The sequence below is a fragment of the Cupressus sempervirens genome, chromosome 3 (assembly GCF_028749045.1).
Source record: "Cupressus sempervirens isolate cs-2001-9-10 chromosome 3, ASM2874904v1, whole genome shotgun sequence".
In the NCBI taxonomy this organism is placed as follows: domain Eukaryota; kingdom Viridiplantae; phylum Streptophyta; class Pinopsida; order Cupressales; family Cupressaceae; genus Cupressus; species Cupressus sempervirens.
In genome coordinates, this window is record NC_143120.1 from 70075807 (window position 1) to 70089652 (window position 13846).

Genomic DNA, 13846 nt, shown 5'->3' on the forward strand with positions numbered 1-13846 from the left:
ATATAAATGCTTCAATGAGTTAGTAGGGTTTATGAGTTTATAGAAAGGATATTTCATAAGAATGGAAATGGGTGATTACAATTGATTAATTCATTTACAAGTTATTTGAATTAGATCTCCCACCAATAGTTAATTTTTTGCCCAATGGATAAGGCACTGGTCATATAAGTCAGAAGTGAACAAGGATAAATTCTGTTGCTGCATATCAAACAATTATAAAATCAAAATCATTTTTCATTCAATTGTGTTTAAAGTTATAAATGCTGGTCAATACTCATTTATATCTATTCTCTGAGTCTTAGGTAGCTGCTATTTCCAAGAATATTTGTAAATTCAAGGAGAAAGATGACCAAATCTACTAATAAGGGATTCATACAAGTTTGAGAACATTAAAAGAAGTAAAGTAAACTGCTCATGTGTTAATGGGTAATAGATGAGCATCAGAATGAAACTAAAATAATCTTTACATAGCAGTTTTTGTTTGAATCATCCCTAGGTATACCAACCTTGGTTTTGTAGAGCCTAAAGAGTAGGAGACTAGCAATGGTTTTGTTGAAGTTGGGTCCAAAAGGTTTATTCATGTAGCTGATAATAGGAATTAGTTGATCCTTAGGTTATATAAGTGTTATCATTCTGGTATTGAACATTTTTTTGTTGATTAGTTTTCAAACTCCAACAAAATGGTGACTCTACTAGGGAGTTTACACTTAGTGTTGTAATAAATAGTGAATTATTAGAGATCTATCTCCCCTTGGGTAGAGTTGCAGATTTTTATGCTAAAATTTCCTGTGGATTTGGAATTTGTATACATTTTGCTTGAGATTGTCACTAAAGGATTTATCATTTGTTCAGTTCTTTTTCCCATTCTAATAGAGTGGGTGGAAACTCAAAAGGTTTTAACCAATGTCAAAATTAATAAAATTGTTGTCCCAAATTATGGAGAATAAAAGAAATACACAAGAAAATGTGAGGAAAAACCTAGCCATTAAATTACAAACTGGTCTCCCTCCTAGAGGAAGACAGAATTGGGTTGTGAATGGAAACTAGATGTAGAAAGGAATCTATTCATAGGAGCAAGTAGTAGGTAAAGATAATGCTCACCATTCTGATGTTGAAAAAGTGCCTTTCTCCAAAGGTCTGAGATCTCATCCAGTTTTTTCTGATGATGATTTCTATAATACCCCTAAAATGATATGCTAGGAGAAGATTGTGCAACCATATGTATTTAGTCTTGAGGGTGGGACTAGTAATAATCTTTTATAGTGTAGTATAAACCCTTTTATGTTAGATTATTCCCTTGAAAAGGTTAGACCTAGACCCTTAGAACCTAAAATTTTTAACAATGAGAAAACATCTGGGTTTGAGTTCACTATTTCTGATCCTAATGAGAATGAAAATTTGAAAGCACAGCTTGCTAAGTAAGAAGCTATAAATAGGAGATTTCAAAAGGAAAGGGAAGAAGTGATTACGAAGAACTATGAAGAAAAAAAAAGAATTACTTGGATGAATTGCTACTCTAAAGAAGAAAAATGAGATAGCAACTAGTGCATGGCAGCCTGAGATTGTGGGACAAGTTGAACAACTTAGGAGGCAAGAGAAAAATTTGTTGGAAACTCATAAAATGAATCTAGAGGGACCTATGATATAGCAAGTTAAGAACTATAGTACTCTAGAAGTTGATAACAATAGAATAAAGAATGTGGAACCTATTGTAGGGGTTAAGGACAAAGGAAAACAAAATGAGATTGGCGTTAAGATCAATGACCTAGTAAAGACAGTTCAGATCCATGATTCTATGTCATTCTCTAATATTGAATTGGAAAAGAGAAGAAAATATAAGGATGCTTTAGCTAAGAGATTGGAGATTGCAGAAAATGAGGCTACTATAGCTAAAATGAACAATAAGATCAAATTCTTCAAAAATATCAAGAGGAAATCTGCAGCTCTGCCTAAAGATAATGATGGATCTAATGATGCAAATTAGAATTCTACGAAGGTACCCTTTTCTTTCCTGTCTTCATCTTCACAGAAAGTAGATCTCAACAAATCTATTGGTGATGCTAGCACTAGTAAGACTATGAGTAATAATAAGAAAGATAGTGCTAATTGGCTTAACATTGATGTACAAAGGAGACCTGTCCACTTAGAAGCTTATAGGAAAATATGTTTTTATAGGATCCCTAGTTTTCCTAATCCTATACCACAAGAAATGATAAAACTATTGCCTAAATTTGATGGAAATAATGCTATCTCTTGTGAGGACCATTTGAGGAGTTTTCTTGATATGATGAGTGGTTATGAGGTTGAAGCTGAAGATGTCATTATGAAGTTGTTTGTGCAGTCACTAACTGACGATGCTAGAGAATGGTTCAAGAGACTCCCTAAATTATCTATTATTGATTGGAAAGATATTCAATATTGTTTCAAGGAGCAATATGGTGACAAGAAAAATCAGAGTTATATTTTGAGTGAATTCAATAATATTAAGAGATTGCCTAATGAGTTTGTCACTGAATTTAACACCAGATTCCAAAAAAGGATGTACAAGCTAATGCAAGCCATGTGAATTGATGACAAGGTATGTCTGATTACTTATCTAAATACTTTTGATGGTAAAATGACATACCATCTTAGGGATAAGGAGCCTAGGACTTTAAGAGATGCTTTCAAAATTGCTATTAATATAGAAAATAACTTAAGGATTTTAGGGAGGTTAGAAAGGAAAAGAGATGATCTTAGGTTATTTGGGAATAAGGGAAATAAAAAAGAACAACATAAAGCTACTAGAGGGAAAAATTAAGAGCCTAGTGAAATGAGTCAAATTTTAAATGCTATAAAAGGTTTGAATCTTCGTTAGGTAAAGAATGATAGGAACCCTACTAAAAATAGGGTCTAATCAAATTTTAGTAGAAAAAATGGATTGCAGAATTTCCCTTATAACACTACTTAGAAGGATGGTCAGCCTAATGTTCCTCCCCCCAAGAACACCAATAACAAAGTGACCCCAGATCCTTTATCCAAAAACTCTATAAATTTGGTAGATGATCATGAATTCATTGTTGAACCTACATGGTGTTCTGCTTATTAATTACATCATGTCCTTGAATATTGTGCGGTAGCCTTGTCATTTCTTGGAAATTAAAATATAGTGGAGAGATGTCAAGAATAAGAGGAAACTAATGATGATGTAGGATGTACCATGTTTGATTCACATTTTTCTAACAATGAAGGTTGTGACAGAGATGTAAATGATCAGAGATGTTTTCATAGTGTCAATCAATAGCAAGTATTTTCTAATGAAAGTGATGTTGAGGATAATGTGTGTAACATGGTAGGTTCAAAAGTAGAAGTGACCTTGAGAAAACCCTCTAGAGAAGAAATTGACCAAATCATTGCTAATATGGTGGCTCAGGTTCAAACTAGAAGTATGGTTCAAGGAAATGAGGGGAATAAGGTAGCTAATATTTTCATAAGGGGGACTAACGATAAGAAAGGGGAAATTGTAAAACCTAAAGAGTCCCCTATTGTGAAGGGTAAATTTGCAAATAAAAAATGAGAACCAAGGAGAGGGGACAACCCTGGGGATATAGAGTGCTCAAATAATGTCTCCAAGAAAAGAAATGGGAAGATATCACAGAATGTCACTGAGAAAGATAAGAATCATCATAATCCCTTGAACACTTTGAGTAATAATGATGAGAAAGGGAATGTGAATAATGATAACCTTTTTTATTCTTCTATAGATATGTTTTTTTTTTTGTCTCAGATTAATATTAAGGTTCCTTTGTTTGAGTTACTAAGAATCCCAGAGCACCGAGATAAAGCCATAGCATGGTTGGGGAATATTTCTATAAAGGTAAGTCAAGAATGTAATGAAAATCATGTTCCTAAAAGAGTGAAAAAGGAAAAGGTGAAGGAATAGGACACTAAAATGGTTGTGTCTCAGATTCCTCAAATGTTTTTGGATAACTCTATCAATGAATGGGAAATGTTGAACCATTTTTCTTAAGCATCTTAGTGAATGGTAAGACATTAAAGAATTGTATGATTGATTTTGGTGCTTTTAGTACTGGTATGCCTTTTGAGATAATGAAAGAATTAGGTCTAAAGGTTGACACTACTCAAGGAAGATGTTGTGCCATGGATAAAAGGGAAGTTACACCCATAGGCACTATTAGTGCCTTGCCCTATAGATTGACAACATGTCCAAATAAAGAGCTCACTATGAGCATATTGGTTGTTGACATACCACCTCAATATGACATGTTGTTATCTAGAAATTGGAGTGCTACCATGGGAGGAAGTTTACAATGTGACCTATCATTTTCTACTTTTAATTTTGATGGAAATTTTGTAAAGATTAATAGAGAACCAAAAAGAATATATATGATAGTAGAGGAAGTTGAGGATGATATGACAAATTTTGTGGATACAGATGTAAATGCATTTAGAGCTGAGGTCCTAACTTTGAAGAAAATCAAGCAAAAATCTCAGATAGAAATGGAAGTTGATACAAAGTCAGATAAAGGTGACTTATGGGTCATGTTCTTTGATGGTGCTTATTGCAAAGATGGAGCAAGTGTAGGTATTTTATTAGTTTCTCCTACTGGGGTAACTTACAAATTTTCTTTCACATTGAATTTCCCCTATACTAATAACATAGCAAAATATGAGGCTTTGTTGTTAAGACTTAGACTAGTTCATAAGCATGGGATAAAATGTGCACATGTAATAGGGGATTCTGAGCTAATTATATCCAAGGTGAGAAATGTTTGTGTCAAAGAATAAAGGGTTAAAGCAATATAGAAATGTAGTATGGGACATGATTGAGTGCTTTGATGCATTTGGGATAATTTGGAAGGACATATCTAACAATAAGATGGTGGATTTACTAGAAAATATAGCAATAAAACCTAATGATATTACATTTGCTGGTATGTCTAAAATTGAAACTTAGATCAGGCCTTCCATTCCTAAAAATGTCCAAAATTGGCAAGTATTTGAGGATGATAAAGATATTTTAAGGTTTTTGAATTGTGAATATATGTTATCAGGGCAAGAAATTGATTGTGCAACATATGTAGAAAACATAGATGGAAAATATAACGTTTTTGGTCAAGAAGTTGTGCAATTAAAAACAAACAAAATACAAAAGGTTTAGTTGTCCTAGAAACTATTTTTGACAATGATGATAGATCTCAAATGGATACTAGTAAATATAATGCTAAGGATTTGGAGGAGATAAATTTGGGAACTAAAGAAACCCCTAAGAAGGTATATATTGGTAAAAAATTGTCTCCTAAGATAAGACAAGGTTTGATAGGTCTGCTAAGGACATATAGACATGTGTTTGCATGGTCGTGTGATGATCTAAAGGCCTATAGGGAAGATTTTTTTCAACATGAAATCCCTTTGAAACAAGATGCTAAGCCTTTCAGACAAAAACAAAGGCCAATAAATCCAACCTTGGCTCCCAAAATGCAAGAAGAATTGATCAAGTTAAAAGATGCTGGGATTATAAAGCCTATTAGACACTCTTCTTGGGTATCCAATCTAGTACCAGTAAGAAAGAAAAATGGAGATATAAGGTTATGTGTTGATTTTAGGAATCTCAACATATCTTCATTAAAAGATAATTATGGTTTACCCAATATGGAAGCCATGTTGCAAAGGGTCACTGGTTCAAAATTGATGTCCATGATGGATGGGTTTTTAGGATATAATCAAGTGGTTGTCAAAGATTCAGAATAGTTTAAGACTGCTTTCACCATTCCATGGGGTACATATGTTTATGTCAGAATGCCTTTTGGGCTTACTAATGCTGGAGCTACTTTCCAAAGGGCCATGGATGTGGCTTTTGCTGATATTATTGACAAATTTTTGGTTGTGTATCAAGATGACCTTACTGCTTACTCCAAGGATGAAAATGATCATTGCATGCACTTAGAAAATGTATTTATCAGAGCCCTTAAATATGGAATATCTTTAAATCCAAGGAAATGTAACTTTGGTGTCGCTGAAGGAAAATTGTTAGGACATCTAGTTGGCATGCATGGAGTGAGGATTGACCCTGAAAGGGTGGAAGCAAAATATAAGATTCAAAAAGCCAAGAGTGTCAAAGGCATCTAGTCATTTTTTGGACAAATCAACTTTCTTAGGAGATTTGTGACAAATTTTGTAGAGATTAGTAGGCCCATATCAAGAATGCTAAAGAAAGGATCTGAGATAAAATGGGATGATGAACCTAGTATTGCATTTCAAAAAATTAAGCAAGCTATTAAAGATGCTCCTATTCTTAGAGTTCCTGATTATGACAAACCAATGCATATATTTTCTTTTGCCTCATTCCACACTATTGCTGTAGTACTATTACAAAAAAATGAAGAAGGTTATGAACAACCAATTGCATTCTTTAGCAAGTCATTGCAAGTAGCCGAGCTAAAGTATGATATTAATGAAAAATAGGCATATGCATTGGTCAAAGGAGTGAAGGCCTTCATATGTTATTTAATGGGGGCTACAGTTATTTCTTTTGTCCCTAATATTATTGTGAAAGACATTTTCTCACAACAAGAGGTATCTAGCAGGAGGTGTAGGTGGATCAATAGAATACAAGAATTCAACATTGACATCCAAATTACTAAATTGTTCAGAGGTCAAGGTTTGGCCAATTTGATGACAGAAGAAAATCTAGAGGTAAACCAAATTAATCAATTGGATGATAATTGCAGAGAATACATCTATGATATGGACAACTCTAATTGGTACAAGGATGTGATTTATTATTTGCAAAATATGAAGTCCCCACTAGAATTAACAGAAAATCAAAAAAGAGCTTTGAAGTTTTAGGCTATAAGGTATATCATAGTGCAAGGACAGTTATGGTGGAGAGACATGGAAGGAGTACTTTTGAAATGTGTAGATGAAATTGAGGCTGCAAGAATTTTGATAGATATGCATGAAGATGTGTGTGGAGGTCATTACATGGCTAAAACCACAGCCCAAAAAGTCTTTAGACCTAGTTTTTGGTGGCCAACACTTTTCAAGGATGCTCATGAATTAGTTAAGACCTATGATACCTGTCAAAGGTTCAGTGGAAAGTTGAATTTTTTTGGGAATTTACCATTAAGACCTGTAGAAGTACAAGCACCATTTCAATAGTGGGGAATTGATTTCATAGGTGAAATCTCAAACAAATCTAGTGGTGGACATTCTTGGATTTTGGTGGCAACTAATTACTTCACTAAATGGGTTGAAGCCATCCCTACCAAGAATGCAATAAGTGAAGTGGTGATCAATTTCATCTTAAATAATATTATAACTATTTTTTTTGCCCATAGAAAATAATAACTGATAATGCTATGTGTTTCAGATCTAATGAATATAAAGAGTTTTGCAAAAAATATGGCATTACAGAATATACATCTTCACCTTATCATCCTCAAGGGAATGGTCAGGCAGAATCTAGCAATAAGAGTATACTAAAGATTATCAAGAGGATTTTGGGGGAAAACAAGAAGGCATGGGATTCAAAATTGACATTAGCCCTATGGGCTGATAGGCTTACTATAAAAAAGGCCATTGGTTGTGCCCCATTTCACTTGGTTTATGGTATACAAGCTAGACTTTCCCAAAATAATCTAAGGGAGATGTATAAATTCATTCAACTATATGAAGATGATATCATTGATGAGATGCAACTCAGAATGGATGACATTAAATAGTTAGAAGAGACAAGAAGAGATTCCAATCATACATGAAGCACTTATATGATAAAAAGGCCATTGAGAGAAAGTTTAAAATAGGAGACATGGTACTGATGTGGAATGCTAGATTGGAAGATAAAGGAAAGCATGGTAAATTTGACCCAATCTAGTTTGGTCCATATAAAATTTGTGATAGAAATGGAGAAGATTCATATTTTCTGAAGGATTTAACTAGAAGTATTCTTGAATTGCTAGTTCATGGACAATTCATGAAGAGATACTTTTCTTGAAGTATCTATTTTCCATGAATAGTAGTTTTAGGGTTTCTTGGTGTTTTTGTACATTTTTGTATATTTTGTAAATCATTGTAAATAGCCCTGTGTAGTCTACTTTCTTGTTTCTATGTGTTGCTTTGTGCTCTTTGAAGAAGCTATCATTTTTGCACCAAGTATGTGGTTTTCTCTCCCATAGATTCTGAATTCTTGCATAGACTCAAGTAGCCTATCATCCCCAAATAGAACCACTGCTGGTCTGATTTTTCACAGTGTAGAACAACTCTGAAATTTTGGTGAAAAATCATTCAGGTTTTTGAATTAAGTACATTAGGGTCTTCATTCCTCATTTTCTTTAAATTTTTAGGTTACCCTAGTCATGCCTTATTTCATGTGTTGTCAAACTCTATTAAATTCTCAAGGTTTGTCCCTTAATGCAGCCATGAAAATACCCTAAGTTTGAAAAACCCTAGATTTCCTTTAAATTTTTTGAAAAAGATTCGTAAAGTTTTTAAATTTCATCCTTTACAATCTTATTGTGTATGGTTTCAAGTAAGAGTAGAGTACCATTTTTCTTTTGTTTTTGTGGTCGTGTTTCATAATGCAACATAGCAGCATAAAAGATTTCATGTTCTACGGGGATACGCTTTTGTTTTTTGTAATAGCAGAATGGTGTGTCAAGAGGCTTCCCAATTATATGAATGGTCTTAAAGCAAATAAGTGTAAAGGTCTATTTCATTTTCTCTTATTACAGGCTTACAAGTAAGCAGTTTGAGCAAAAGGGTGGAGAGGTATTGAGTTATGATTTACGCATATACATTTCAATGGATAGTGTAAGGGCATGCTATCTTGACATGGCATAAAGCTTGATCTGAAAGAGTGCATGAAATTTTTTATTGTTCTACGAGTAAAAGGATTTTGTAAGAATGAAAGTAAGGTTCAAATGTGTTTACGTGTATACATTTTTGAGCTTACAAACAATTGTAAAGCCTTGTTCTAGCAGTAAAAGTACCAAGTGGGACCTATTGAAGTGTCAGACAGGACCTAGTGCAAGAAAATCGGATGAAGACATGACATCTATGTCAGATGAGCCCAGCTCGTGTGGCTTATAACTTAAGTTCTATATTCTGCATGTGCGCAAAATCAACAATGATGTTTTAAAAAAAAAAAAAAATTAGATTAGATATGGGTCATTGATAGGTGGAAAAAGAAGTTTTTTCATTACGTCCTTATGCTTGCAAGGTAAATGTATGAGCAAAGGGTTGTTTTATCCTTTCTTTGTGGTTACAAGTTTATTTTTAGTGTATAAGCATAAAATGATAAATAAAGGAAATAAAGAAAAGGGCTTTACACTTTCATGAGAAAGGGTAAATGTAGAAGCAGGCTATCATTTGAGAATGCTCTCTGAGCATACGAGGTAAAGGTAACCCATAAAGGTGTAAAGAATTAGTAAAAGAAAGCTAAAGATATTTTGATGATACGGGTGAAGATAAAAGCGTATGATCAAAATATTAATTTTGAAGTCTTACAGTGTCCCAAGTAATGAAGTAAGTGGAGCAACGTAGAAGAAATTTTTAGGGTTTTCGCTGATACATCTAGGTGTGAGCATAAAGGGTAAAGAGAAAGTCTTAACAAGGGTTTTTTATGCTCATACGAGGAGTGGTTAAATCATAATAGTGAAGGTGTTGGTTGAGAAGTTTTTTGATGTTGTGGTATAAAGGGTTGCATATAGGCGTAAAAGGTGAAGAAGATATGGGTTTTATGCTTTTACGATGAAAGCCTAAATCGTAGAAATGGAAGTATCAAGTGAAAAGGTTTAAGGTCATACAAAGTAAAGGGTATTGTAAGAATGTAAAAGGGATTTTTAATACAGTACCAAGACATCATTATGTTCTTACAATTAGGGTATGCTGAAGCATCTTTGAGTGATCGTAGAGACTCATCAAGGGCATTTTTGGTGTTACGAATATTGAAGGTTTGAATCAGCATAAGAATGGGAGACAAGATTTTGGAAGGAAAGCTACTGATGTGTCATACCAAGTAAGAAAAAAGGATAAAATTGCCATAGCCAAGTAAAATAAAGCATTTAAAAGTACACACAAATTGGAATTTGTGGTTGATATACTTTGCTGACAACTTGCATTAACAGTTTTAAAGCTCATGCATGCTGAATTTATTTAAAAAGATATTAGTTGAATGATTAAAATATCAAAGATTTGATTGAATGTCAGCATATTTTCCACTATAAAGAAGCTTTTTTTTCTGGTCCATTCTAAAATTTGAAAGTTATAAAGCTTTGTGTGTTCTATGATACTATGAAAGAATTCAAAATATAATTTGAAGAGAACATGGCTGACAAAGAAGTTGAAGAGATGCATGAAGAGGAAGTTGAAGTTGAAGAGGAGGGTGACGATGTTGTAGAGGTCAAACCTGAAGGAGAAAGGAAAAAATCTACTACTAAGACTAAGAAGAAGACAAGGATCAGCAAAACCAAATAAGCATGATAAGGATTGGTTGAAAATTCTCCTAAGATCATCGAATGTAATTTTTGCGAATGACCATATTCTCAGAGACCCATATGTTTTTGTTTGAGATGTTGAATGCCCTAGAGTGACTTGTTATGATCTTTTTATGTACTTTTATCAAAACAAAACAGAAAATGTGTCAGTGTGTAACCCATGGAAGAGAAACATAGAAAAATTGATATTTCCAAAAGTATTCATTGATGTTGATTTGTTGAGGGCCCTAATGAATTCCTATAATCCAATAACCAGAACATTCCATAGGCATAATGGGAGTGTATTATGCACATTGGATAGAACTTCTTTTGTTGAAGCTTAGCCTTTGGGTTAATAGGACAAATGGATGTACCTATTGACATTGAAAATTTGGAGGGAAAGTTTGACTAGAATAAAACCTATTTTGTAAACAATGTTATGTTGCCACATATTCCTTACAGGGTAAAAAAGGTAGGGTTACTTCCAAAAAAGGTGGGAGATTTTCTACCTTTGAGTATGTTTAAGAATTATTTCAAAAACACAGTTTATTGTTTGCATAAACTGTTGGGAAGTGATGGTGCAGAAGATTGTGTGTATGGTTCTCTTTTTTTGATGGCATGTGATAGACAAGACCCTTTCCACCATAAGGAGTATGATTATGTGGCCTTCATTATTGACAATATACACATGTAGATTTGTTATGCAAAGAAGGGAGAGTTGAAAGACTTCAAGTTCCACCATTATTCACTGTTTATGCACCTTATCCTATATAAAAACATTGGATACATCAGTGGGGACTTCATTGATCAAACTTCTAATGAATTTGATGAGTTACCTGTGCAACTCAAGACAAGTATTTGGCATAAGGATTTTTATTATTAAAATGCCCTTGTGTTCTTTAATTTGTTTAGTTTTGCTATCATGAGGCAATTAGATCATACTTTCTTTAGGGCACCAAATGTTTTGAGGACTTTTCTTAGGCCCTCATTCTTAAATGAAAAAACCAAATTAGATCATAATTGGGGGAGTATCTTTTTTTTAAGGAGTGCACTTTAATCAGAGTGTTTGCATGGCTACAAGCTCCTCATCTTCTACCTAAATATTTACCCCCTAGATTGGCTATTATTGAATTCTTTTGGCAATTTTTATTGATGAATAAAGAAATGATCCCTCCCTCTTTGCACAAGCCTACTTTTTTCTGTAGAACCTTTAAAGTAGGAGATTTTGAAATAGGCAAGAATGCATTTCAGGAATTAAGTGAGTATTTAGGCCAATACAAATTTGCTACTGGGCACTATAGGATGTATGACCTTGAAAATTAATTTACCAATGAGGTCAAGGCCATTAGGGGATAAATTCTTCCTCCAAGAAAGAAAATCCTTGTAGAGGACCTAATTGACAACATAGTAGCAACAGGGGAGGCAGATGAGTTATTAAAGAAATATGAGGAGACAAGGAGAGTAGAGGAGGCTTTGAAGAGGACCAACCCTGATTTTAAGGGTTTCTATATAGAGATTCCATATCTTAATAACTTGAGAAGAATGGTGGATTATTTTTACCAAATTATGTCACTAATTCTACAAGAGCTAGAGGGAGAGGAATCCATTATAAATAGAGAATCCCCTAAGCCAGATACACAATTGGAAATTGAGTTAGAAGAGGAGCAACCATCAGCTTCAAGTTGGGTGCCAAAAGGAAATAAGAGACAAAAGACAATGCACATCCTAGAAAAGGTGGTAAGCAGAGCCCTACAAGTAATGTTAGGGAGTAGCGAGTATTTTGCTGATATTAGGCAAAATTATTTACACCAAAGAACTATAGAAGCAAGGCAGGCCTCTACTAATCTTCAAGTTGCAGCATCAAGAGTGGATGATAGGTTCATTCGATTTGAAAAATTCATGGAAGATAATGATTTCATTAAATCATCAAAGTTTAAAAGTTTTCTTTATAAAATTAAACAAAATGAGCTCACATTGAATCTCATGCCAGGGGAGGATCCAGAGAAGAATAAGGAATTAGTTGAAAAATTATTGGCTTATGATCTTGAGAGTGAAACAATGACTACTATAGAAGCTAGGGAGTTGGTACATAGGAGTGGTATTATTCTAATACCACATTGGGATATTGAGAAGGCCTTTGTTCTAGATCAAATGAGAAGACAAGACAAGGCCATTAGTTATGAAGCCACTAGCAGTGAAGGTTTTAAAAGATGGTCAGGTTTTAATGTAGACACAAAAACCCTAGTAGTATGGAGTGTAGCCCCTGACACTAAGAAGCCCAAAATGATGGATATAGAGGAGAGTACATAGGGCAATACAATTGTATGGAAATTTGAGAGCACTACTGGGAAAAGGTTGATGAAATTGAAGAGAAGCTAGCTGCAATGTGCAATGAATGCCTTGACATTAAAAATTTGTATGAAGAAGAGCTCAAAATGAGCCATGTATAGAAGCAAAGAATAGAAGAGTTGGAGGAGAAAATTAAAAATCTGGAAAAAGAAATAATATCCCTCAAAGAAAAACTCGAGATAGTAATAGAGGCAGAGCATGCACTAAGGCAAGAGGAAGAAAAGAGGCACAATGTAGAAGTAGAGGACCAAACAAAAGAAATACCTATAAGGGTAATAGTGCCAATGCCTATGATTAGTGTGGAAATAGGAGTTTCCCAATATAAGAGTGCCACCAAGAAAAATGCTTTGATAAATGTATTAAATCATAGAATAAGCATTCTGAAAAGAATATCTCAAGATGCTTATAATGCATTCATCAATTTACAATTTGTAGAATAGGTATGCAAGGATGCAATTAGATGGCTTGAGCCTATTTTTCAACAATGGGGGCCATATATACAATTCTTTGATAGGTTGATACCCTTGTTAGCCAAGAAGCCAGATCTCCTAGATAAAGTTATTACTGTGAAGGAAAGTAAGGATAAAGTGAAAGACTTATTGCAAATCTTCATAGGGAAGCTGGCAGTAATTCAAAGAAAAATGAAAGTGTCGACAAATGGTTTCTATTCTTTAATTATTTCTGTTATTAATTTTGATGAAAAAATAAAGAATTTTAATGAGTGGTCTAGTTCTTTTGATCACATTATAGACTTGCCACAAGTGGTATCCATTTTCCAAGATAGTATTGATGAGTGTCTTTGGAATGAACTAATTGATACCCTATTCAAGGTTGAAACTAAAATGAATAGGTTTACCATAGAAGGAAGGGTGATTACTAATGCCAGGTGGCAGAAAACTATTGATGAACTAACAATAGTCAAGGAATGTGAATGGCCCACCAAAAGAGAAGGATTTGTTTGGAAACTGATCATAGACATCAAAGCTTTACCAACATGGGGCAGTTAGAGAAAAAGACAAAGT

General features: G+C 33.9%; 1 pseudogene; it reads left to right on the forward strand.

The window, feature by feature from the left end:
- The window catches only part of LOC149564832 (oxysterol-binding protein-related protein 4B-like), a 145625-nt pseudogene that overhangs the window by 112394 nt on the left and 19385 nt on the right, over window positions 1-13846 (forward strand).